General features: G+C 43.9%; 1 protein-coding gene across 1 annotated transcript in view; it reads right to left on the reverse strand.

Moving 5' to 3' along the window:
• GALNT17 (polypeptide N-acetylgalactosaminyltransferase 17) overlaps nt 1-27,840 on the reverse strand; it is a 225,158-nt gene that overhangs the window by 57,195 nt on the left and 140,123 nt on the right. The gene's annotated exons all lie outside the window — the stretch shown is intronic.

Here is a 27,840-nt window from a genome sequence, read left to right on the forward strand (position 1 = left end):
GAGACACACTAACACTATGTCTAAGCAAAAATCAAAAATAAAATATACCACAACACATGCCCTCCCTGTCATCCTGGAACCAGCCATAACAAACCAGTCATTTCCTTGAATGTGACAAAGCCCTTAAGACACATTGGCTTGAGGAAGACAAAGTCAGTCTGAGGATAAAGCATTGACCTAGCTTTTATTTACTCTTTCTAAGGAATAAAATCTGAGGACTGTGGGCTCAGTCCTGCTCTGTGATACGGTGGTGCAAAGAGAGAGGAAGAAGAGGAGAGTGAATAAAGCACTTCAACTCTGTTCCTCTGAACAAAAGGCAGGTGAGAAAGCCAGAGGAGCAGCAGCGTGGCCAAAGTGGTGAGCAACAGCACTGAATTAATAGCGGGTAGGTCATGGTAAGAGCATATACATCCACAGTCATCTCAAAATAGTGAAGCAGCAAATCCAACCCCCTTCCTGCAGCCCCACCTGAAGTGACAAGTTCAGGGACAGATGTAGTTTTAAGGACATCTGGCAATTGGGACTTGAATCGCCAAAATCTGAGCTGGGTGATCTAAACCACCATCCTTGGTCACACTTCAGACACACCAGCACCCTCCTGCTATTTTAGAGATGATGAAAGCTTAAGGGGGTAAGGAAAGTCAGGCTGCTCATGAATGGGAGTCCCATGCAGCCCAGCCACCACACTAACTCATGGCCTTCCTGAAGGCTTGTACCTCACCAGGACCATGCTGGGCTGTAGGATTTTTATTCCATGCCAAATCCAATGATTTACACCAGCTATAAAAACAGCAAGCTGGATGCATCTTCTCTTCCGTAGCAGCTTGCACCCATCCAAAGCCCACAGCTGAGGTCAGATCTCTTTTTTTACTGACCACTCTCTATACAAGCCGAGTCGCTCAATAGGATGTGCCTGCTTTGCTGGCAGAAAATAAGCCTAAGAGTCAACAGGAGTTCAGACCCATAACAACAAAATAATGGAAAAAATTGTAATAGAAAGAGCTGGAAAGCTTACCTCTTGGCTGCTGTATAGTAAGAAATAAATGCTGTTAGCTAGCTCAGCATAAGAAGTCAATATTTTTCTGTACTAGTTTAAACTTCATAAAGATAATAAGGAGTAATCGCACTGCACAAACATTTCAGTTCTTTGCGTGGATTATTTTACATGAGGAAAAAAAGAAAAAATTGCTTCAATAAAAGTTTTAAAGGAAAACTAACTTGGAAAAACTAGGCACTAGCAGTCAGTTAATGACACCTTTTGTTTTCGCTGGGCAAGATGCCTAGAATGCCTAAAATTCCTTTTATTTTCCCTGATCAAGTAGGCAGGCATTCAAGTGCCCCAAAAGCCCAGCCACAGGGGCTGGGAAGTGATTAATACTACACCAGCTGACCCGCTGCAGTCCTTAATGTGTTTTCCCAGATAAAATTAGAAAATACTTTATCCTCCCTTTAATTTGCATGATATTCACCTGCATTTTCAACACTTATTACTGTATTCATAAGGGAATAACTAGGCTACAGAATGAATGCAAAATTGAGTTTCATTTCCCAGACCATGTATTATATTTTAATTAATTCTAATAACTGCTTATAGCTATTAGCTTGTATATATATAGACTTGTATATATATATATATATATATATATGAAATTTCGTGAAAGCTATTTCACAGAATCACAGAAACATCTCAGTTGGAAAAGACCTTGAAGCTCCTCCAGTCCAACCATGAACCTCACCCTGACCGTTCTCAACTCCACCAGATCCCTCAGCGCTGGGTCAACCCGACTCTTCAACCCCTCCAGGGATGGGGACTCCCCCCCTGCCCTGGGCAGCCCATTCCAACGCCCAACAGCCCCTTCTGCAAAGAAATACTTCCTAAGAGCCAGTCTGACCCTGCCCTGGCGCAGCTTGAGGCCATTCCCTCTTGTCCTGGCGCTTGTTACTTGGTTCAAGAGACTCATCCTCCCTCTCTGCACCCTCCTTTCAGGGAGTTGCAGAGGGCCATGAGGTCTCCCCTCAGCCTCCTCTTCTCCAGACTAAACCCCCCCAGTTCCCTCAGCCGCTCCTCATGTGCTCCTACAAGAGCATTTTTGCAGAGAAGTATTTTTCCAAGTCCCTGGTTTTGTTCAGAATTTGGGGACAGTAGGTATCGTTCAGGCTGTCTGATCAAGAAGCCAGTCCCACTTAAGCTGAAGGAAAAATGTGGAAGAAGGTCTCCCAGCTTTACATTTGTGGCTTCTTCAGAGGAAAAGAGAACATGTAGTGTTCATGCACTTTCATGCTTAGGAGATGCTTGCAATAAGTATTCAAAAGCTTGCCAGCAGGGACAGGGAAGTGATCTTGCCCCTGTACTTGGCACTGGTAAGGCTGCACCTTGAATACTGTGTTCAGTTTTCGGTCCCTCACTACAAAAAGGCCATTGAATGACTCGAGCGTATCCAGAGAAGGGCAACGGAGCTGGTGCAGGGTCTGGAGCACAGGTCTGATGGGGAGCGGCTGAGGGAACTGGGGAGGTTTAGTCTGGAGAAGAGGAGGCTGAGGGGAGACCTCATGGCCCTCTCCAACTCCCTGAAAGGAGGGTGCAGAGAGCTGGGGATGAGCCTCTTTAATCAAGTAATAAGTGATAGGACAAGAGGGAATGGCCTCAAGTTGCACCAGGGAAGGTTTAGACTGGATATTAGGAAGCATTTCTTTACAGAACGGGTAGTCAGGCGTTGGAATGGGCTGCCCAGGGAGGTGGTGGAGTCCCCATCCCTGGAGGTGTTCAAGAGGTGCGTTGACTTAGCACTGAGGGATCTTGTGTAGTTGGGATCTGTCAGTGCTGGGTTAACGGTTGGACTGGATGATCTTCAAGGTCCCTTCCAACCTAGATGATTCTGTGATTCCGTGAAAAGTCTTTGCTCCCACAGATCCAAGCTCAATCTCCCCACTGTCCTGGTACCTACAGAAAGAGGGTGATACCTTCAGCACCGAAGACCTTGGACCTTGGTTCACAATGGTAACTCCTTACTCAGCTGGATCCAAATAATCCATATCCATGTGGGTGTTTTGGGGCTGTTACACAGAAAGAGGATATTTCATTAGACTTAATGCTGCTGGAAACTATTTGACACTTGGAAGCAAAAGGGTATGGCCTGTGGAGGCAGATGGACCCGGCCCCCAACTCCACTGATGATGTGAGGTAGGGAAGGACAACTGAGAAATCCCAGTGTCCCCTGAGCTATGGAACGACCATGCAACATTCAAACAAAACAGAGTTTAAGGCGCTATAAAAGTTCTGTTCTTCATTTTCTTTTGAGGCAAGTAATCTATTACCAGCACAGTTTTCCATCACCCAAGAAGCTGTGTGAAACCAAAGAAAACATTTCCACGGAGAAAGTTTCAGTGTTTTCTTCCAAGTAACTTTGCAGCCAATTCAGTGAAACATGCAAAACTTGCACAGAAACAGGCCTGCCTTCCAGCAAACACAGATCGTGCCTTTCTTCTTTTTAAGTAGGAAAAAAGGTTCATTTTCTAAAAATGGTTTCCATTTCATAGTCAGGAAACTAATATTCCAAGTGTCCTCTCTCCTCAGTGAAACTATTTCACATAATTCCCGCACCATCTGGTTTTATTTCAGGAATTATGTCTGGCTTTGCCAAGCAACTGTTACAATTGAGACAAGGGATGTGAACTAAAATGGGGATAAGAATTTATAGTATGTTTATTCTGACTTCTGAAAAGCTTCATTAAGGTCCAGACTATCCTTTTGGACAGGGGGATATCATTTCTGCTTCCAGTGGTTTCCTCCTGAATTCAGCCCAAAGACAGAAATACCTAGAGAAACCAGGAGCTTTGCATTCTCTTTTTTATCGAGCCTTAAATAATTATGCCTTTCTATGCATGGCATAATCTATATTTGAACAAGAGAAGTGAGAAAGCACATGAAATCCAGTGATTTGTAACTGAATACTGAGAAAAACCAGATATTTTATGTGAGGTTTTAGGTTTTCACTGTGAAGGCAGCAGGGGAAAAAAAAAAAAGCAAGCGATTTATAATAACAATCTTTCTTTAAATCCTTTCCAAAGAACCAGGAAATAATCAGGTCTGGGCAAAGTTTCGGTAAGCAGCTTCCTGGTGTCAAAATAATGGGTTTTTTGTGATAATGTTAGCCAGTGGCAGAAGAAAATGGCTGTTTGGGGCACTTCACTGCTACTAGGACATGAAATGCCTTCTAGCATGATCTCCTTAGAAAGCTTCATCCAAAGCCAGCTACCTGCAACACCCCAAAGCTCTCCACCACTTTTACTCCCAATTCCTGGTATAATACCTTCAGGGACACAGACCATTTGGTTACCAATGATGAAGCTTTCCCTGATTTCCCAGACCATGAGCATCTCTGTAACACCAGACTGATGGAACTACACGCAGAGAAGCTGACTCTGATGCCTTCTGAACCACTGCTTCCAAAAAAAACATCTCTCTTTAGTACTTGTGCGACTATTATTACTACCATCATCTTTACCCTCTGGTGTTTCCTTTCCAGCTGTGTTAGGAACAGTTGTACACTCTTCCCTACCAGTGGAAAGATCAGATCTTTCATTCTTTCTAAGCTTGCAGGACAGCGTGCTCTCACTACAACGCAATCTCCAAAAGATGACCCCCTTTCAGGAGTCTTCTTTAGCCTTCTGATTTCCCAGTATGCTAATTCCCAGTATTAATAATCACTTGCTGCATCTGGTTGCCTGCGCAGCATTTGCCACTTAAAAGGATTTCACATGTATCAAAACACACTTACTCTGGCAAAGCATTTGATCTGGAGTAACACGCGGTGCCCTCAATTGCGTAAGGCCAGACTGCATTAGCTCTCAGGGGCTTACGCCTAGTATATTGTAAATATATAGCTTTAAACATATCCACTTTTGATCTCAAATCAGAGGAAGAATAATAAAATAATCCACTAAAGATGGGAGCTTGGGAAGATGTGTTGACTAAAAGCATCCTTTGTTTCGAGGCTAAGCTGGCTCTGAACCAGCGCTCTCTTACTAGAGATGGAGAAAGCAGTTAATTTGTTCTGCTACTAAAAACCAGATTAAAGTACAAGGCTAAAGCACAGTAAATAACATCATGTTCCTTCTCAAAGCCAATCGAATAGTTGTATAAAACAGAAACATTTTATAACTCAAATGGAAAAGGAAAGGAGGTTGAATTTGCACAAGATCCAGGCAAGGACTTTTTCAAAGTCTTTTTCTCTCCAGGAGAGAAGCAGTAGCAACCTGTCTTCCATTCAGGGAACACTTGGCATGCTGGCAAGTAATCCATCATTTTTTTCCTTCAAGTAATTATTTAGAGTTCACAGTGTATTAATTTAACGGTAGATCTCATCTACATAGTATGCTAAAAGCTCACATTTAATCAGAAATCAGCCTCATACTTGCTAAGCCCTACCTCTCCCTCGTTTCTTTGATCTGCCTGATTCTGGCAGTGTTGATGAAGGACGAGGGTCTGTTACTCACAGGCAGCCAGTGCAAGTTGCCCAAACCAGTAACTCATCTTGAACGACACGGTGGCCAGTTCCAGGGCTGGGCAAACAACTCACGCAGAGCAAATTACCCAGTTCAGACAACAATTTCAACCACCTTCTCTACTTATGAATTGCCAAAAGACTTCGATATTTTGTAACTGCATAAAATTTCTACAGCTGTAGGATGAGCACATTAATACAAATATCTTGAAAGACTATGGGACTCGGGATTCAGCAGTAACCCCAAAGCCCTCGCACTGCACAAACACTACCTGTTCCAACAAACGTTCAGAAACTGGTGACAGTTTTGAGGGACAGTGGGGGGACAGCAAAGCTGATTTCAGGTACCTTTGGAGCTACGTTAACCCACGCTATACGTATGCTGCGTGAACGAGCAGAATGTGTTATGGTAACCTCATTGGTTACTATAATGTAACTGATAATAACATAACCGATGTCACACACTGATAGAAACTAGAGAATGATCTGGGGATGCAACCAAGCACGAACGACAGGGTCTATCAGCATTTATTAAACCTTCACATCCCTTTCACAAAAGGACAGCATTCTAACAAATGACACCCCCTTCCCTCCCAGACTAATGCAAACCCAAACCCGCCACTTTGCATTTCATTCGAATCACAAGAGACACTTCAGGAGGTAACAAATTGAAGGGATTCTTGCCCTATATATTTTCACAACAATAATTTGCTTTACTTTATGCAAAAAATGTCATGAATATGTATTCCAATAGCAGTACACATAAATCAGAGCTGGGGTGAATACACAGCATGCAGCTCCTCAATTAGAAACCTGCCTTCCCTGGGGATTAAGCAGACTGTTTGCAGAAAAACACCAGGAGCCACTTTGTCCGCAGCAGCAATAGGTTTAAGTAATGCATTGCCCCAGGCTACCTACACTCCACACACAGGCTGTGGCCGCCCTTCCCATTGCCAGGTTTGCTGCGCTTCCCTCTCAGACATTATTTCATAATGTGCAATGTTTGCCGGGCCACCCACTCCCAGATATTCACTGGTCACAGAGGTTTCAGCCTGGAACGCTCATCCTCAGCAAAAAGCACTTGTTTAAAACAGTCTAGTGTTGCTCTCAACGACATTTGGCTCAACTATGGGATGTGGGGCAGAGCTACCGAGTCTCCGTTCTTCTTTAGACTTTCTCAGGTTGGATCAACACTAGTGTGGGAGATTATTTTTTCATGGCATTTTTATATGAACAAGCAATATTTGTTAACGTATCATATTTTATCCGGAGAGCAGATATAAATGATGACATGATGCTGGTGCAATCCAAGCTCACGCAAGGAGGATTTTTGCCCAGGGAGGTGGTGGAGTCCCCATCCCTGGAGGTGTTCAAGAGGTGCGTTGACATAGCACTGAGGGATCTGGTGTAGTTGGGATCTGTCAGTGCTGGGTTAACGCTTGGACTAGATGATCTTCAAGGTCCTTTCCAACCGAGATGATTCTATGGTGCGGTGGCTATCCACATGAAACTGCACCAGCTAACCTTCTCTGCTACAGACAGAGCAAAACCCTGCCTGAGGATTCAGCCTGGCTGATATGGGACTCACACACAGCTCCTGGAAATGAAAATCGCTTATGACTGACACATGTGGTTCTCACCCTAATATAACCCTCTCTGTCTGGATATGGAAGCTCACTGACCTTTTTTTTTTCCTGCAGAAATAACTATAGACGCATTTTCTCCTGCTTTTAGAAAACTTAATCAGGCTGTTTCCAAGAACAGCAGCGGCAGCAGGAGGGCAAGGGGAGCCCCAGCACCACGGGAGCAGAGGGTGCTGGTGCTGCTGGGCGGTTTGGGGAGAGACACACTCAGCTGCTCAGAGCCGGCTGAGATGCGCCCTTGCTGTGCTGAGGTCCCACGGACAAGCAGCCCGAAAATCCTCGCTAGCTTCTGGTCACCTGCAAAAGCACAGAGCGTGGGTGCTCCAGCAACATGGCGAGTCTGGAGAGGAGGAGTTGGAGGTCCTGCGTGTGCCCCTGGACGGCGGCAGCCCCACACTTCTTGCATGGCCCAGATCCTGTGAAACGCAAAGCTGGGAGAACAGACCCCAGTCAAACTTCATGGAAACCAGCGGGCACTGGTTCACAGGACTTCAGCAAGTGCCAAGCCTGACCTAAATCCCTTACTGTATCCAGATCACAGGTTTGGAAAGGACTCTGCCAATCTCCTACGGAAAATCTGACCTACAAGAGTGCAAAATATTATTACTACCCCCAGCATCAATCATACAGTCAAAAGGAAGGTTCAGTTCCACTGGGACTGGTGGTTTGACTCAGATGCCATCCACGAGCATTACCTCAAAGCAGCAGCAATTACCAAAACAGCGAACTGATGAAACACTCAGGGAAAATATGTTTTCAAATACTCTATTAAAATAATCCTCAACCAAGGGGATTATTATCTGTATCGTGAGTGGGCAGGATCACACATCTTCCAAAGACCTTGAGAGCAAAGCAAGGCTGATGTCACACGACTCAATTTATTGGAAACATTTATACTCCAACCAGCCAAAGGCCAGGACAATTCCCACAAGGACGAGCCAAGTGGATCATAAAGGAAAACCATGTGCCTGTCTGCATCTCATTCTGCTGTCTGTTGAAGACATCTAGAAAGGAGAAGAGCAGAGCAAAATGAAGAGGCTGGTATAGATGCAGGTCCCTGCTCTGGAAATGATGCTTACGAATGTGTTCTTGATGCTCAAAAGATTTCTCGCATGGTGTGAGGCCTTGTATTTCTATGCTTAGGAATTCATCATGAACATCATCGCTTTTTTATCATCACTTATTTCATCATCAAACAGGGTCTCACCAATAAACTTGGGTTCTGCGGTTCCTTAAATTCAGCAATACTCTACTCAGAGGACGTGCCAATAATGACAGTAAAAATCCCAGAGATCCAGATATCACAGGCACTACCACATCCCATTTCAACAGAAAATTTCCACCTACTGTGATGGTAACCAAGAGAAACAGGAAAAATGACTGAATAAAGACTGCCTTTTTATACTTGCAAAACTCATAAAACCAGGTGGGTTTACTCTATTTCATGTTTTAAGATTTTCCCTTAGCTAACACCAAGGAGTTGTCATTTTCTGCCTACAGGGAATTCATTGCAGATCAGCTCGAAAAGCATGAGAGCAGAAAAATAGGCATTTTCTAGTAACTTTAGTTATTACCTGCTGCCCTGCACATGTTTATGAGGAAATAAGTTAGCTCACTTCTTTAAGATATGATCATGCCACTTCCAGGACATCGCTATGATTTAAACAGCAATTCTTATGCAACGGGCAGGAACTACAAGGCAAGACGTCATGAAATATGTTTTATATTTGTACACGCTCGGGAGGAACATTTCTTGTCTTTAAATAGCACTGCCTTTCAAAGAAACTGATATAAAAAAGAAAAAGTAGATAATGACAGTCTGGGAATGAGACTTTTACAGACAGGTCCTCCCTGTGCAGAGCACTGCATGAGGCAAACTCAAAAATCTCACGGTCAGATTAGGGCCAGAGCTGGTTACTGAAAACAGGGGATATATCAGTGACAGCACAGAATGGTCCAGCACTGGACAAACATTAGAAAGCTAAACGTATATTGAAGATGATAAACAAGGAAGAATCAGCAATCAGATTTCTCAGGTGTGAAGCTCTGGCTCTCATAGAGTGTGTTAGCAAGTATTTAAGATAAGTGGATTGACTGTCACGTTGTTTGCTGGAAGGCAGGAACCGTTTCACATTGATAGTTCAGGCTGATGTGTCATGTTTGCCAGCTTCAGACTTTTCATGTATCGCAGGTGTTAAGGCCGCTGAGACCTGTCTTTCCTTGACCCAGCCCCGGGACTGCTAAATATCAGCTGTTCCGCTACACTTCAAGCGTCCTCGATGTGTTTCCTTTTTCTTTTTTTTTTAAAGCAACATTTCAATCACTCTTAGAAGAGAAACATCTTTCCTAAGGTTGGGACAATTTCTCAAAGCTGCTCTTCTTGGGAGTATAAATGTCTCCTGCAGTGATTTTTTTTCACCTACGCTCCACTGATACATTGATTCTGTTCATCTTCTTCCCAACCTACTGTTTATGTGAAAAAAAAAAAAGAATTTCAATAACAGCAGTGCCAGAAAATACATTTGAGATGTCTGCTCTGTCAGCTGCATCTCCACAACTCACCGATGCCAGCGTGCATGTCCCTACTACCTGTACATCAACTTTCAGATTAGCACACGGTTTTATGGCCCATCTAAACCTAAAGTGGTTTAAAATGAAAGCACTATCACATCAGCCCTCACTTCAGAGTAGGAGTGCCAAATGCAGCATCCGCATAAAAGGAAACGAAGTTAATCTTCGAGCATCTCCACTAGTGATGTACAAGGAAGGGTCAAATGAGGAGCAACAGCAGGAAAAAAAATCAAATAGAAAAATCTGTAATATCTGCCAATGCCGACTTTTAACTGGCTCAGATGGGCTGGCAAGTACAGCAGCGATGAGGAGGATGAAGTCAGGCACGTTAATCTGATTAACAGGTGATTAAAGGACACGGATTGAGAAAGGAAGGGGGTAAAGGGTTAACAAATACCACACTCCTAACAGCAGAAGAGAGGACCCTGTCTACTTTGATGATGAAATGAGTGTACTTCTGACAGATCTGAGTCTGCTCTGTTTAACCTCTCCTGCAAGGAGATTTTGAGCTGATTTGCTCTATCAGAAGAAATCCTTCCTGCTGCTGAGTGCTTCCCCTATATATTACGATTTAGCTAGCAGCAGGACGCAGAAACAACTTGGAAATCACTTGCTGTAAAGTTGTGTGCATCTTCTGTGCTTTACGGCTTTCCCAGAATCGTCCTATAAACACACACGAGTTGTGAAGCGAGGCTACACAGAGGTGAAATAAGGACTGTAAAATGCATCTCTTTTCATCGATCCCAAATGTAAGCATCCAGCCTAAGGCATTTATCCAAACTCCCGCTGCAGAAGTTAAACTTAAGCAGGATGAAACACTAAGAGAAGTGCCCCACTCTTTCTTCTCATTATAAAGGACACATATCCCCCTCCAGGATTTTTCAGTAAGAAATGGAAGAGGACACCCTTCAACTAAGAAGCCCAGAGCTGCAGCAGCATCTCATGGCCTCAGCCAGGTGCGTCCGAGGCGGCACCACACCTGCATGCACAGTAAAATGAGATGGAAATAGGTGGGGCAGCAAAGACTCTAATAAACTGAGCTGGATGTGGCCAACAGCCAGCGCTTGGTGAAAAGGAGAAATGTGTAGTGCTGCTGCCCCAGAGCTCGCTGCCAGCCTTGGGCAGAGATGTTGGTGACATTTAGAGCCAGAGGCAGTCTCTCTAAATTTAATAGCCCTCAGTGGACTTTTTATCCATTAATTAATCCAGGAACTTGTTAAACAAGTGAACTTTTAGCAACAGCCTAGTGTCCACACACCGCAAAGAAGCATCTTCTTTGGTGTTTTCAAATGCCTCTGTGCTCCCTTCAGTACACATCCCAGTGGAAGGGCCCAAGGAAAAGCAACTCTCCATTTGCTTGCCCTGTGTCACTTCTGATTTTGCAGCTTTCCCACATCATTCTCCTCTATTCCAGGCTCCAAACGCCCTCTCTGCTGAGCACTTCCCCATGCAGGAGCCCTTTCATTACCCTCCACTGCCCTCCTCTGAACCGTTACCAACTCAAAATAATTTTTGAGACTGAGGTCCCAGAGCTACACAGCATAGTCTGGGTGTGAGCAGCCACAGTAATGTCCCCGCTCTTATTCTCAGCTCCCTTCCTGATAAATCCTCATGTTTTTGTTGCCACTGACACAGAGATGATGTTTGCAGAAGCTGCCCACAGCGAGCCACTTGTAACACCAATCCCCAACTCCCCATGCAGAGGACATAAAGCAAAGGATGGACATGGGCAGAGAAATCAGTGGAGTATGTGTGACCCTACATCAACTGTGGATCAAACATAACAATACTTCTACATTTAAAGTACCAAATGCCTCTGAAGCAGTGCTAACAGAGACCTGCATGTCTGTTTACTTCAGAGCCACAGACCCTTCCAGGTGAGCATTTGTACAATGGGCTTTTCATGCTCTTCAGTCAACATTATCAGATATTCTTTACAGTCTCTTCTATTTACATGATACACATTTGCCAAGAGCTAAATGCTTTCAATGAGAATAATCTACTACAAGCTGCTCATTTAGAATAAAGTTCTCCTCTTTCCTTTACAGTCACGCTTTCCAGTAATGAAAGCAGCTGGTCCCAAAATGCCCCAGGACCTACTCTTAACTGGAACTGAAATATAGAAATCCAGGAAAAAAAAAATAATCTCATTTGCACTTCTTGAGATGTTCTCTTAAGCCAGAAAAAGTCAGCAGAAGCAATATCATTCCCTCAGTACAGTGCCCGGAGATCTTCAGCCTTGGGCCAGGTCTCCTGTAGCTATAAAAAAATATTGCTCTTCTCCCTCCATAAACCTACATGAATTTACACCAGCAGGACAAGCACCAACTGAACACAAGCTCTACCAGATATAACCATTCATTTATCTACAGGTCAAATAATGTACCTAAGGTGTGTATATCTGCTTGAAGAGCATGTACTGTGCACTACTTCAAATGTTGCTATAAACCAAGGAGTTTTATGAATACCTGTTGTTTACTTAATCGTTGATTTATTTCTGAAACCTGCATACTGGAAGTCAGATCAACTTCAGGAGAAAAAGGAAGAGAGATACAATTTTATGAGAAGATAAAAAAAAAGAGGTTTATTGTATATTACCATTATAGTTCCTCCTTCAGATGTTTCAATGTCTAAAGAAATTTAAAGCTCTCTATTTTCCTCCCTCCTCTACAGCAATGATTGCCTTTAGATATATACACCAGTTACAGTGATATAACCAAAAATGATGACATGCCATAGGTATTTTATTATGCATTCAGTTTTTTAGGACTTGGATTATAACCGCATCGCAGAAGCCTGGTCAGTAAAGCTAAGAGAACTTCTGCAAAGATAGCAATTTCCCATTTCATATCACATTTTTAAAAACATGGAACATATCTCCCTCTTAAACGTTACAGGTCTTCTAAGTTTGATACCAATAAATACATTTTTCCCTTTATAAGTGTCACAGAAAGAGCCAAGCAAATCCATTAAACACACAGGCTGGTACACCATGAACAAGGTGTTCCCCCACATCAAATGAAAATCAAAGCAGCCCAGACACATCCTTCCTGGGGGTGCTCAGCCTTTAGGTAGATGGTTCTCAACTTTATTGTTCACAAAGATGCTGGGAAGAGGGGAGGAGCAATTCGGTGTCTAAGTGTCCCTCGCAAAAATGAAAATACAGTTGCTGTAAACATTTTTAAAGACAACAGAGATTTTAAAAACAAGAGGCACTTTCCAGCTGAAACTGAAGCAGAATACACAGCCAAGTTCCCTGCCCTGATGTGTAAATCTCCACCAAGAGCAGCAGCTTTTGGAGGCACAGAACACAGTGAGACAAGCACACCCGCTCCATCTTCTGCCCCATTGATCCATGTTTTTCTCAGAAGCATTTTCCTCTCAAGGAAGCTGAGGTCTTGTCCGCACAGTTCACAGGAGGACACTCCTTACCTCCCTCCTGGGCATGCGGCTCATATCCCCCCCAGTCACCATGGAGACACATCTCCACATCACCAGGTCCTTAAACTAACCACACACCAGAGCAGCAAAACCTGCTCCACAAAGAGACTTCAAAATATGCTAAAACCATACCTGCCTCTGGTCCCTTGCCTCACTTGGGCAAACCAAAAAGCAAACTCCACTCACCAGAAATCCTCCTCCATTAGCTCCTCCTTGCACAGGGGACCAGAGTCAACACTGGATGCAGCTTCAGTTACTGTTAAGCTTATACATTAGGAAAAAAAATATATTTAATGGCAGTTTCTGCTGAGGTAACCACCCTGTTACTGTTCTTGAATGTTCTCCTTGTATCATACAAATGATAATCCCTAAACAACTGTTTGCTTCTCTAATAAAATCTAAGTAGACAACATAACTCTTGTAAAAATGAGACAAAAGACACAAGACACTTTTTTTGTGTATTTGACAAAAGCAGCAGATGATACAAATGAACAGTTTTGAAAGGCTTTTAAAATGGCTCACTTAGCTGATTTTTGACTGTCAGCAAAAATTACCATTAAGATGCCCCACTTTAAAAGGTCTGTATGCAGTTTCTGCTGCTTGTACAAATCTGAGTAACTGAGACCTCCAAGGCAGTGATCAAACAGGTTTGTTTTCTTTATAATTTTGAAGTCGTCTGTATTTTGAAGCTTTTGCTCCATGGCCTTAGAAATGCATTGACGTGTATCATCAGACAACATAGGGGCTCTGCAAACAGACATGGGGGTTCAGCTCAAGTCCAAGTAGAGCAGATATGGTCAGTAAGAGAGGCTATACATGCTCATTATCAAAGTAAAGCAGTGGGAAGCGATGCCACTGCTCCACTGGGATGGTGTGGGATGAATGGACAGGTGAGGAGCAAGGCAAGAGAAATGCAAGAAAACTGCTGGGGACTCAGTGGCTGTGATGAGGTTGGACTAGAAATGTCATTGCAACTCTCTGAGGATGCAGGTAGCAAGAACGGTGAAGGGGGTTGGGAGGGACAACATGGCTGGTCACTGTTTTGGGTGCTCTGGGAAATTCTGCTGGTCTCCAGGTCCCATGGCCATGTGCTGGCCCTTGCTTATGGCTTTGGGTACGTTGCAAGAAGTCCCTGGTGGGAACAGAAGGGTTTGGGGGCTGTCAGGAGAGCTCAGTGCAAGAGCTGGCTGGAAGATCAGAAAACTGCATTTTTTTGGGTTTTTCAAATTGTGTTGAATGGAGACATCTGTGCTGGCCTTTAAAGCAGGAGAGAGAGGAACCCCTGGGGCAGGCAGCATGTGTCATCTCCTGTGACTCACCGCCTCCGAGCACCCACTGGAGATGCCATTGGAGCAAGCACAGATAAGGAGAAAACAAAGCTTGCCAAAATCCCAGTTCAGCAGGACAGTGAGATGTTACAGGATCCAGAGCTGGCTGAGCAGAAACCAAAGCTACAGGAATGGGTTTTTTTATGTTCACAGCGAAAGCCCAGGCTCCTGATGCGTGGAAAAATCCAGCAAGGAACATAAGCTTTTTGCAGACCCACACCAAGTTTCAAGTATAAATGGCCAAAACTAAAGTTTTGAATAGAAAACAGATGTAATTCTGTATATTTATATGGTTTTAAACCTAAAATCCCAGGAAGGAGAGAAGAAGCATTTTGCTTCTGGATGCAAACTTTCTTTGCATTTGTTTATAACGCTACAGCTGCAAAGCCAACCAAATCAGACCAAACTGAGGGGCAACAGCTGAGCCTCAGGTGTGGTTTTAGATTTACTCTCCCGGAGCTCACAGCTACTTGGAGGGGACTGGAAAGAAGGTGATGTGTCCTGCCAGCACAGGGGCCCAAGGAAAATCACAGAAAGATGTTTCATCTTGGGGATTTGGACCAATTCTATCCATCCAGAGCTCCAGGGACAAGACAGGCACAGGGGGCACACAGAGCTTGGGGTTAACACAGATACATCTGTGCTACAGGACCCCATAAGCAAAGGGAGAATACCCAGCTACCTGCCCTCGATGGGTGGATTCACATCTCTGGGTGGAAAAGGCCATGTAGTAAGGAGTTTTATTACCACTCACAATGTCTTTGCCAGCAATGTTAATGCTAGCTCTTCTAAAACATTACAGGTTACAGCACCTCCCCACAGTCCTGGCTCATCATTTAATATCCAGCTTAGCTCCTTCATTTGGAAAGCAAACAAAATGCATCCTCAGAAGCAATTATAAAAACACTGATATGCCCTTAGCACAATCAATACTAAATGATGCCAAAGTAACAAATAAGATAAAACAGATACTGGAAGCAGGCTGCTGCGCTGAACAGGTCAGCCATGAGACTATTTATTACCCTACCTTTTCCTGCAGAGAGGTTCCCACCTCCCGTGGAGATGTACAGGACAGGGATGTGCAAAATGCTGGGCAAAGACCTGCAGCATTTAAGAGCTGATGGACCGGGAGCATTCCCAGCGCCTCTGCCCAGGAGAGAGGCACTTGGGAGGTGCTGCTCAACCTGGTGTCCTGGCAGCTGGCACCCCAGGGAGTGGGGAAGGGTGACAACACCAAGGACCATCTTCCTCCTAAAGCAAGCACTTTGCAGGCCAATGTGGAAAATCCTTTGTTATCTGCTGCTTTGGGTATTGCTATCGCCTTGTGTCTTAGAAAAGCAGAGTAATAGACTTAAAACTCCTATTTTACATATTAAGTTAGATATACTTAGTCCAAATGTGAATTTATATCTAATTGTCTCTCTCCATTTAACTCTGGTTGCTTCGACAGAATGAAGCACCTTCTACAAAAATAAACTTGGGTTCTTTTGTGCCTGAGGCAGATCTAGACAGTTATCTCCTCTATGGGATTACAAACGAATTCTTCATTATAAGCTGCATTATTTGCAGCAGTTTCTGCAGCGCTAGGAAATTCTGATTCTCTTTCTCTTTTTGGTCCTAGCACTGAGCTTCAAGGCACAGATCTGATATTAAGGAACTGCAGTCAGCACAAAGCACTATGTCTTAATAAAGTAAAAACGCAAAAAGAAAAAAAAAGGGTGATCTTGGCTTGATTGATGCCACTTCATTTGCATATGCCCACTAGCAGTACTTTGGTTAATTAATACATATTTTGTGTCTGTAGATGAATATGAAATAATGGGTTTGTTATTGAAGCTTTACGTATAAATTTATTCAATGAACAGGTTAGCTTACTTCCTGGTGTATTCTCCCAGTGTTTTCTGTGCAAATAAGACATAATAACTCTCTAGAAGGTGGTGACACATGACAAAATCCAAGAAGGATGCACTTGTTTTTTTAAAGCTGGATGAGTTAATTAGCTCATAAAATGGAAGAAGTGTTTGGAGGTGGCAAGGGGGGAAAGGATGAGAAACACATTCTTCCAGTGAAAAATGTTGTTTCAAAAATATTAACCCTTATGGCTCAAGTTCAGCACTAGAGGCCTCAATCCAGAAATGCACTTAAGAAGCACTTACACTTAAGCAGGCACAACAGTGTCACAGAAATTAAGAGGACTGCCCAGGTGCCTGAAAGTTAAGTGCTCTGCTGGATCACAGCCTGGGTAGTCAAAGGTGGAATTTCATTTTATTCTCTAATCTGCCTGACTAGCTTCCTGTACCAGCTGCTTCTAACCAGCTCAGGGAGAGACAGGATGCTGAAAATGCTGCTAAACTCCTGAGTGCAGAAAAAAGCCCTAATATATACTTGAGTTCCATGGTATCTAATGCCTTAGTGGCTGAGTTTTTCGGCAATGACAAGGAAGTTTTGGTCAACCACCTGAACTTTTACAGAATTTGAAGAAGAGATTTGGCTGGCAGCTTAATACCAGTGCAAGGAGGCTGCCCACGACGTAGAGGTCAAGCTGCAACATTTTCCCTTGCCATGGGACACCTGAGAAAACCCTGAAGTCAAGGAGACGAATGAAAACTGTGTGCAGTGTTACTGGGGTTAACTACCTTTTATGCATTACGGCAGCAGTGCATCATAGCGATTAGATCATCTATGAGGCAACAGTCTTGCTATGAATAATAAATGCACCACAGGGAAGCCAGAAAAGTTCACTGCTGTGATAGTATCCACTTTATAGGGAGCTCCGACTGTGAATGCTGTTCAAAATGAGTCCCACAGAGCACTACCTCTGCAGTCTCCATCGAGCATCACAAGGACACGCTAGACTGAAGGATAAATGCACTGGGAAACATAAATCATGTCTAGTTATTTCCACTGTTATTCTCAATGATGCACAGGGCAAGTCTCAAGTGATACCACATCAAGGGACATGCATTCAGCACCAGGCTCTTTCTAGTCACAAAAGGAAAGAGGAGGTTTTCCAGGACGGCTGAAGGAGATAAATGATTAGTTCCCACTGAATTTTGCTGGGAATTTTCTCCTCCTTGTCACATTGAAGCAGTCACTCAAGTCTGCTGGTACTGAAAAAGCTGTGGAAGAAACAAGCCAGCTAATTTGAGATCAGCTAATAAGCTGAAACTACTTATCACTGCCGTTAATCCTGGTAGAGTCCAAAGATTCCAACACCTTTTCTAAACACATGAGACAACGCAATTCCTACCCCAGTCAGGCTTTACAAAAGCTACCCAGCTATGGTAAACCAGGCAAAGTGAGCTGCAGTACATAGGATTAGTTTAGACCAAAGCAAGCCATGGGCTGGACACAGCACAATCTGCCAGAGGCAGAGCTCTTCCAGAGCCTTCCATAAAGCTTCAGAGCCGGGTGTGATTGTGTACCGAATTAACATCCTTATTAAGTGTTTTACATCACTGCATGCTGGAACTTGTGACAGCACAACGGCAAACCATGCCCTGGTACACCGAAAAGGTCAGGAGGCAGGTGACTGGCATACAAACACGCTGGAGTGAATTTCTTGGAGGAATGAGTGACTGTAACATGGCACAATCCATCAAACCTGCCATATGCTGAAATAAAAGAAAGTGCTATAAAGTAATCCCAAAGAGCAGGATACCTGTCTCAAAAGGATCCGGATGTTCAAGGAGGAGTCCAGGAGGAGATGCAGGGTCCTCCAGAAAAACTAGGATGCTTGAAGGGCACCTGCAGGAGGCAGGGCAGAGAGGCATTCCTTCATTTGGGAGTGAAGCTGGCCTCGCTACAGGGCTTGGACAGTTATTTGGTCATGAATACTATTATTGTTACTATAATTTTCTGCTGACTTGGCAGAGCCAGGACAGACATACGCAGGGAAACGCAGTCAGTCTCTGTTTCTTGCCATCACCATCAGGCTGTCAGGTGCCTTTTAACTGCGTTCCGTATCAGTGAGGAGTTCAGATGAAAAAGAAATTTGGCTTGAACAGTTCTCAGAGCTGAGGCTATGATTGCAGCAGGGGCTCTTGGAAAACTGTTTTCATGTGTAGAAATGAACAGGTTGACCTGAAAGTCCTTGAGAGAGGATGACTGCAAAGCCTTACAGAGACACCAAACACACTAAAAGCTGGTTGGGAATTTCTAACGACAAGATTTTTGGTTGAAAATCACAGGAGTGTAATGGCATTGATTATATTTTCACCAGGAACAATCCTCAAGCCTAGGAGAAATCTGTAGTGAATGAAGAGAGAGTCTTATCCTTGAAAAAACCCAGTGCTTAGTGATTTTGAGACAGGACCACTCCCAGGTCTGAGGCTACTGCCCTGCCTGAGTCACCAGAGACTGCCGAGAGTGTTAAAATCAACTTTGTGGCTGAAGTATGTTGAGGTACGCAAAAATCAACTTTTGGATGAAGTAGGGAAGAGATCTGTGTGTCCCACAGCCCCAGCAAGTGCATCACAAGATAGTCTTCTCATAAGAAAGGACAGATGAAAAGACAAAAAAATAACCTTGCCTTTGCAGTCGTGATGAACAGGGAGCGTTCTGAAAGCTTTATGAATATAATGGGATGAAAAAAACCTCATTCCTCATCTCAGTTTATTATGAGCCTCATTTATTGGTGTGTAATTTCACGTCAGATTTTCTCTTGGCATTTCCCAAGCGTGCTTTTTGTACAAAGACAAAGTTCAGTTTGGCTTGGAGTTGGTTTTTAGGAAGACACAAGCCTGTTTTTTGTTTTATAGGGTAATTTATATCCCAGACATTGTAGGCACATGCACAGAGTAAGTATGCTTCTGCTCACCTTGTACCGTGAAGAGTGAAAGGAGAAAGCACATTTCAGAGTTATTGTTTCAGACACCCAGAAATACTTTAAAGGACAGTTGTCCTCCAGGGAGCGATGCTGTAAAACCAGCTTTCAGGGGGCCTAACTTTGCTACATCTCAGCAATTCCTGACTGAATTGCAGCCCCCAGGCACTCAGAGAGCGGGGACTGCTTCGGCTCATACATCATCTTCACATTACAAGTGCTCAGTGCTGGAAACATGACCACAGCCCAGGCAGCGGGGGACAGGAAGGGGTGTCCCAGGGCTGCTTCCAGTCAGCAGGGCCCAGAGGGCTAATAAAGAAGCAAATCAATGTGCCTTGCAGTACAGAGGGAAATACATCGGTTGAAATGATATGGGAATCCTTCTTCAGCTGCTCATACTCATCGCTGCTGTTTAAGAGGACTTAAGTAATTTATTTCCCTGCAAGAACACAGAGGGTGAGAGCCAAAGCATGGCTGTGCCAAGCCTGGCTGGCATGACCCATGTTAACTCCTTTGTCTTCCAGACACACCAGCCTCTGGTGAATGTCAGCACAACTCACCTCTGGCCCCCTCAGTCCTTAAAATGCCTCCTGATGCAACCTGGATCCCATATTTCAGTGTGCTGTGACACCCCTGTCCAGTCAGCCAAGAAACATCTGCTACGGGAAAGTCTCTTGAGTCTTCCCCACAGCAGCAAGGGCTGAGACTCAGAGGGCAGCACTACAGGTATCTCTCCGGTTAGAGATGAAGGGAAACCATTGCCTGAGCATCAAACCTGCCAGATAACCGAAATCTGTCTTGCAAATGTCTTCACCAGAACCCAGAATGGCACAAATGTCAGAGCAGACCATGGCACTGGCAGCAGGTGCTGTGTATCTGCCGTGCTTTATCCAAACAGCCATAACGCAAAACATGGGTGGTGAGGCGCCCTGAGCCCCTGCCCCAACCCCACACCTAGTAGGGTTCAGGCATTTCCATGTGAAAAAATATTGAGGGAACATGGTCAGGAATGGATGTGCCCCTGAGCAACACTCAGGAAAGTGTGAAAATGCAGAGACTCAGGGTGTCTCCTTTGCCACATCTTTCTCCACAGAGGATGGAGAGCTGGAAGCCCAGGAGAAGTTAGAGGGCTTGTGGAATGGGTGTCATGCCCAAGAAACAATGTGTGATAGAAGAAAAAAAAAAAAAAAAAAATCAACCTGTCTTGAGGATACTGGATGTGTCTTTGATGTCCACAGCCTGTATGTGGCAGGGGTGTGAGCACCCGTGTCTGAGGAGCCTTTGGAGCAACCTCACTAGACAATGTCAGTGTGGTCCAAATCCTATAGCAGTGCAAATTCAAATCCAAATTTCCACAAAATTCAGTGGAAAAAGCAACATGGGAGCAGCTCTGTTCAGTAGGAGAAGCAGAGTCAGACCAAAGATGAGTGCTGCAGAACCTCCCTCAGGATTTAAGCTCCATTTTCTAAAATCCCTTGGTGAAAAGCATAAACAAACTTTGCTAAGTCTCTACGAATCCCCACGGCCACTCGTCCTTGCTCACCGCAGCCCCTTTAGCTGTGGAGATGCTGTGGCTGCTCTCCACATCTGGCTTTCTCCACCCGGGCCCTGAGCCCAGGGTGACCAGGGTGGCCTCCAACTATGGTCCAGCATGTTAAACCAACATCTGGCAGATCTCTGACCACCGCTTGTCAGAGGCACCAATCCTGTGAAAAATCAGTAAAAAGTTGACACCTGCCAGAGTTTCCAGTGAAGGTAAGATATGGCTGAGTCCTAAAATGCATTTCTTCACCCACCAGTGAATCTCAGCCGCAACACATGGCCTATGGCACAGGAAGAGTTATCATGTCTCCCAGCAAAGACGATCAGTGTCTTCCTGGCATAAAAATCAACTTGTCAGTAAAAACACTAGAATCACCTGGGGTGAGAATAGCGGTCCCTTCCCCCGCCTCTACCTGTCCCCATCTGTCAGCGGATAACAGGCAGGGATGACAAATCATTTTCTATCAAGAGGAAAGAGAGAGAGGGGAGCTCTGCAGCTGCCTGCCTGCAATTTCCTTTCCCGAGGAGGGATAGCTATAAACCGCCCAAGCACTGCGGCGGCGAGAGCAGAGCTGCTCTCCGGCTTCCAACGCAGAGGTTATAGCCTGTTTAGAAATAATCAAAATACAGCTCCATTTCCATGGAGGCAGTTGTGATGAAAAGCATTTTACCAGTTTGGAAAACTACACCGGAGCTTCTTATAAAACATCTTCAAGCACCTACAGTAAATACTGAGCTGACAACTAAAATGCCAAACATAGGATCTGAATTCATACTTGTACTGATTCCTGCTCTTAAAATAAATGCAGGCAGTGATTGGATATTGTTCAGTGGTGGAAATATTTCTTCCAACCACACAACCATCACTCTGAAAAGCAAAATCAACTTCTCTAACAGGGATACAGGTACAAATAAACAGGCTGTGGCTGTACACAAAGGTAATGTATTACTTGTGTATCACTGTTTCTGAAGCTATATTTCTAATACCTCTTCCAAGGTCAGTCCTACTCGGTCTTATTTTCTTCCAAGTTAACTTGAATTTTATTTGAAAACAGCTTTAAGCCCCGATTTCTAAGTGGATTTTGGTGCCTGACTGGTAAAATACTTTTTAAAAGCTGGTCGTGAGTTTATATTTTTGGCAAGTTTGGGTTGTTTGAGATTTTGTGTTTTGGTTGGGTTTTTTGTGGTTTTTTTTTTTAATGTTTCCTAAACTGCAGGAGCCTCGAGGGTCTTGGCAAGCCACAGGCATGTGCTTGTGATAGCTTGTATCAAATGCGCTGCTGCTACAGCTGCTCCATGCTCCAGGGAGGCCTTTTGTGCCTGGAAATAGAGGAGGGAGATGTGATCCATCCCCACATCCTGCAGATCAGGCCTGGCCAACTAACTCCTGTGTCTGTTAAATAAAACTTCCCTGGGCTTTAGTGGCTCCCCCATTGCTTTTACCACGGGTCAGCCCCCAACTTTTCAAACTGGTTCTTGCTCTCACTCCAAAATTTCTTTCCCCAATAGGTGAGCCCAGAGTTTCATCTCCTTCCTCTCCTGTCAACAACCCCACTCGAGCATCCCCCACTGCTGACACTCACTTCTGCACTGTCTGCATCTGACCAGCTTTGTGAATATTGCAGTTCCTCAGGATAAATTCTCAGAAATGTCAAAAGAGTGGATATTTGAACAGTACATACTCCCCAGATAATCAACTTATATCTGGTAATTCTACCCCAAAGCCTTCACCTAGTCAAAGGTGTGTTCTCCTCCTCCTTGCAACCAGATGCGCCAACACCTCCTGCAACCAACCCCAAAATAAAGCTTGGGAGGCATCTTGCACCACACCCTATCTGTGCTTCTCAAAGTCCTTCCCTCAGAAGTTTGGGCTGATTTGTTTCCACACTTCCCAAAAAAACCCTTCACTGTCCCATGTGTAATTTCCTAATTTGGTCTCAGCAAAACTAGGTGCAGATGGGGAAAAAACCCTGCACATCATGAGAAACTTGATTCAACCTTAACTACTGAGAGGAGACCTCATCACCCTCTACAACTACCTGAAAGGAGGGTGCAGGGAGCTGGGGATGAGCCTCTTTAATCAAGTAATAAGCGATAGGACAAGAGGGAATGGCCTCAAGTTGCGCCAGGGAAGGTTTAGACTGGATATTAGGAAGTATTTCTTTACAGAACGGGTTGTTGGGGATTGGAATGGGCTGCCCAGGGAGGTGGTGGAGTCCCCATCCCTGGAGGTGTTCAAGAGTCGGGTTGACCCAGCACTGAGGGATCTGGTGTAGTTGGGATCTGTCAGTGCTGGGTTAACGGTTGGACTAGATGATCTTCAAGGTCCCTTCCAACCTAGATGATTCTGTGATTCTGTGATTCTGTGATACTGCGTCTCAGTGCGCCCTCAACAAGCCTAATAAAGCCTTATGAATAAATGATGTGCTTTTCCACTTCCTATTTTTCAAAGTGATAAAAACGCAACAACGCTTCATCACAGATTTCCCCCATCCCACGACACACCGCGTCCTGCGAGCCTCGGCGCGCACATCGCAGAGCGGCTGGTGGAGCCAGAGACGTGACAGTCACCGGGCAATGCCCAGGCACTGATGGACAGGGCGGTTAAAAAGGGATTTCAGGTGCTGCCTACCATCAGCTATCTCTGCCTGCACCCAGACTTTAATATATTAATCAGAAGAACTGAGAGAGAGAGACACGCATTTGGAGATGATCAAACATAAAGCCTCAGCAAAACAACACTTCAAACGACAGCAGTAACACGCATTGCAGAGTCAAAACATGACACCTGATATTAGATGTCTGCGTGTTTGGTTGACATTATAAAAATAAATTCCACCCTAACCAGGGATATTTTTACATTTTGATGACAGGCACTAACTATTTAATACTAGGTTCATGCAAGTAGAACCCTAGCCAAATATCTGTCCGGCAATGGTATTTATGCTCTCCACATTATGCCTGTGACTATCACTCTCCATTTCAGAGATGTGCACAATCTCATATAAAGACACAGAGTATCTGCATCGGAGCCAGTCTTCCCAGTTGGGCAGGGAAAGCAAGCCTGTGCTAGTGTTTTGTTTTTTTTTTTTACAAAAAGAGAGGGGGAAAAAAAAATCAAAACACCTTTCTCATGACTCATAACCCTGTCCTGACATCCTTCCTCTGTGCCCACCCAGCACCTCATGGGGGGATTTTCTGCCTCCCATAGGGCTGGATACAGGCTGCTCATTCCTCAGCTCAGACCCAACAAAGCCACAGATGCTGAAAGAACCACTTGCTCTAAATACCCTCCCTATTTTCTTCTTAACAAAAAGATATAGTCATAATCTTACGGAAAAATGTATGCAGGAAGAGAAGGATTTGATTTTCTGAATGCAGAGTCAAGCTCCCTTGTGGAATTTAAATATACCTATTTGATGGCTTTCCTTTTCTTTTTGCCTGACCCTCTCAACATTTCAGCATATGAATAATTGTACTCATACAAACAAAATAGGCTCCTTCATGGATGAAACGCATACACGAGATTTGTACCATTAAAATGTTATTTAATCTATTTTAAGGGTTTCTGAAAGACTGAAGGGTACACAGGCATGGTACCCACTGGGAGAGAATCAGTGTCACTGCCAGTGCAATGAGGTTACTTTTGTGCCTAAGCGGCTGCACAATGAGAGTCTGATTATTAAAGAAATCACCACTAACAATATGCTCAATGCCCTCGTTGTACCCATTTGATTTTCAAAGCTCCATATTCTCAGCCCTTACAGCTATGCACACGGATGCAACTCTGCCTGCTCCTTGCACATAACTGCTGGCTTGGCAGCACCAGAAATCTGGCCTGTTGAATCTAGATGACAAATCTGGGGAAAAAAATCTGGGATATTAAGAGGACATGCTGTGCTTTTCCTCCAGAAATAGTTTTAAAAGATCCAGCCCAAACTACACACAATTTAACATTCATAGTAAAAAGTAGCTCGAGTCACTCATTAAACCTCAAAGGGATCCCTGAATTGTGCTTTTCTTAATGAATTCAATAATCGATTCTTACTACACAAATAAGGTGTGCGATGGATCAGCTAATAAGCATTCTCAGTTAATTGCTTTCTTCAAGTGACAATTTGTACGAATGATACCATCAAAGTAGTAATAATATCCTTATTGATTAAATTAATCTCTAAAAGACAACTCAAATAAGTTTAATTAGCAATGCATGACAGAAGTGCAAAATCCTCTGAAAACAACCCTGTATAACCCATCTCAGACTTTGAAATCATGGCAACAGTCATGCAAGAGACTCTTGCATCTTTGTTCAAATAGACAGGTGCAATTTTATGGAGCATCTTTAGTGAATGTCTGTGACTAACCATGAAAACCCACGAAACCCTCCCTGCAGAGAAATAGCAAGACACGCAGCAAAAGCAGTCTTCCCACCTAGTCACACAGTCACTAAAAGCCAAGGCCACAACCAGTTTTAAAATAAAAGAAAAATTTTCAACAGAAGGAGCAAAGATGGTCAGAGAAGTCTCTGTGCCAAAACTCACATGTGGGGCTGGTGGGGACCTAGAGCAGCATCAACACTTTCAAGCTGTGGAAATGAAACACCAGGTTTATAAAATCAGATCAGAAACTTGTTCAGTACAGCAAAGGGTTAAAAGAGTTGGCTCAAAGCTTGTTGAGAGACAGCAGGTTATTCTTGCTGGGACCAAAAGCAGGAGCTGGGCCTGGGGCAGGGGCCAGGCTGCGTCCACAGCACCCGCACGCTCCCCAGGATGGGCACTGGGAGCCTGGAGCAACCACCTGCTCTGCTTATTCCCGGGGCGAGACCCAGAGCAGGTATGGGATGTCTCCACACCCCCCAGCTCCAGCAGCTTCACCAGCATCGTCTGGTCACCAGCCGGGCGCAAGGATGAGATTTCCACAAACAGTGTGCTGGGAGGAGTTATTAACACGGGAACGGATCAAATGTTTGGGGCTGTCAACACAGTAAGAAAGACCTGGCGCTATTATAATTTGATTGCAAGGGACACTTTTTTGGGGGAAAAAAACAAAAGAAAAAAGCATGTTGAAAACCTCTCAGCCGAAATATTAGCCTAAACTGCCTTGCTTAGCAAACACTTCTCCACTCTCTGCCAAGAAAAGGAGAATTAGACTCAATTCTGCCTCAGGAAGTGAAGTAGTGGACATCAGGGACAAGAGGAGTGAATAAGCACAACCTTCTGGAGACACTCCAGTGTGATAAAAGAAAATACAATAATACAGAGAACAGCATGTTCCCCTTGTCAGGGCCAAAGCTATCCCGCAAGCAGAACAGGAATTTGCCTGGGGCAGCAACATGCTTAATAGCTTTATTATTATTATCTGAGCAATCCGAGGATGCTTCCCAGCACGTACGGGAGAGCAGCGAGCCCAGAGCCACCTCTATGAATGTGAGTAACAGGGGTTTATCTTTTTAAGTGGCTCACGCAGGAAGTTTCTCGTTTAGCTAACTGAATTCAGCAACTGAAAGAAACATATGGCCTGTGTATTCCACCACACACAGGTACAGGACGGTTTATTTTAGAATTATCTGAGGCATATTAATAAAACAAGACTCTTGTACAGTACACAGCCTTGGCCCTTCTAGGTTAGGACATTTATTATTTATTTCATTCTGTTATGCAGATTACTTGCATTTAATTTCACCATAATATTGTTAGCTTATGCTTTTACCTGAAACACTGTAATTTTACCATGTCCTTCTCATAGCCTCAGTGGGTTTATTCTCTCATTTTTGTTCTTTGGTAATGCAAGAATATAATGTTTAAAAAATGAAACGTGATTCTCAGAAAGATGATGAAATTTGCACCAGCATCAAAAGGAAAAGTAATACTTTCTGTATTTATTTTCATCCAAAAATCACTGAAACAATCAAGTAACCACCTAATTACATTTCTGACTACAGCCAGCCACTTCTCAGACAAAACAGCAAAACACCCCCAAAAAGCCTAATAATTTTCTGTTCAAGTTGATCCTTTAAAACAATCTTATTAACAAAGAGTCCTACATGACTGGTAATGCGATATGGCTGCTGCAGACCCTAACCATGGCAGGTTGCAGGCACGTAACCTTTGTACGTCAGGACTATTAGAAACAGATACACCCATCTGAGACCTCTTGTCTGCTTGAATCCGTAACAACTCTCTGTTTCCTTACGCACACCCAACAACTAGCCTTGGATAAACTATTTATAACTGAAATCTTTCTATGAAGTGGAACCCAAATATCTGGCAATTGCAGACACACCATCTCCAGAACTGCTCTCCATATGAGCTACCTGACCTGCACACACAACGGCCAACGTATATTAAACGAGACTGATGTGCCATTGGCTCTTGGTCGCTAAATAAGACACTTGCACAGAGACTGATTTTTGGAGCTCAGCAATCTTTGAAAATCTACTGTATACACAGTCTTACAAGGTGAATATCATCAGTGTTTTGGCTCTCAAAACCACCAATATTTTTAAAACCTTGACCAGAACACACAGCATATGAACAGGGAAACATATGGGTTGAAAATGTAAGTCATTTGGGGAAGAGAGAGATTATTTTTTTCCCAAAAAATGTTTATTAGATAGCCTTTCTAAAAAGTTCAGCATGTGAAAAAGAAGAGGACATATGCTCATCACTTGTCCCTGAGACATCCATCTTATTTTTCCAGTTAAGAAGTCAATCTTCCATGAAATCTCCCAAAAACCTAGCAGATGGGTTTAATTACTAATTGTGAGAAGCCTAGTTCCACAATGATATTATTAAGAAAATCCCATAAACAAACAAATAAGGATAGCCACAAGAGAAGCTTGGTTTAGAGCAGGATCTCTCCAGACCCCAGAAGTGAGCTGCATGATGATGTAGAATAATTACTTCATATGGAGAAGAGCTATGTGGCATATTTAAAGCCTTTAATTTCTATTCCCTTGTTTAAGTGAGATTATTGCTCCCTGTAGC

This window comes from Strix uralensis, chromosome 20, assembly GCF_047716275.1.
Source record: "Strix uralensis isolate ZFMK-TIS-50842 chromosome 20, bStrUra1, whole genome shotgun sequence".
Lineage (NCBI taxonomy): Eukaryota > Metazoa > Chordata > Aves > Strigiformes > Strigidae > Strix > Strix uralensis.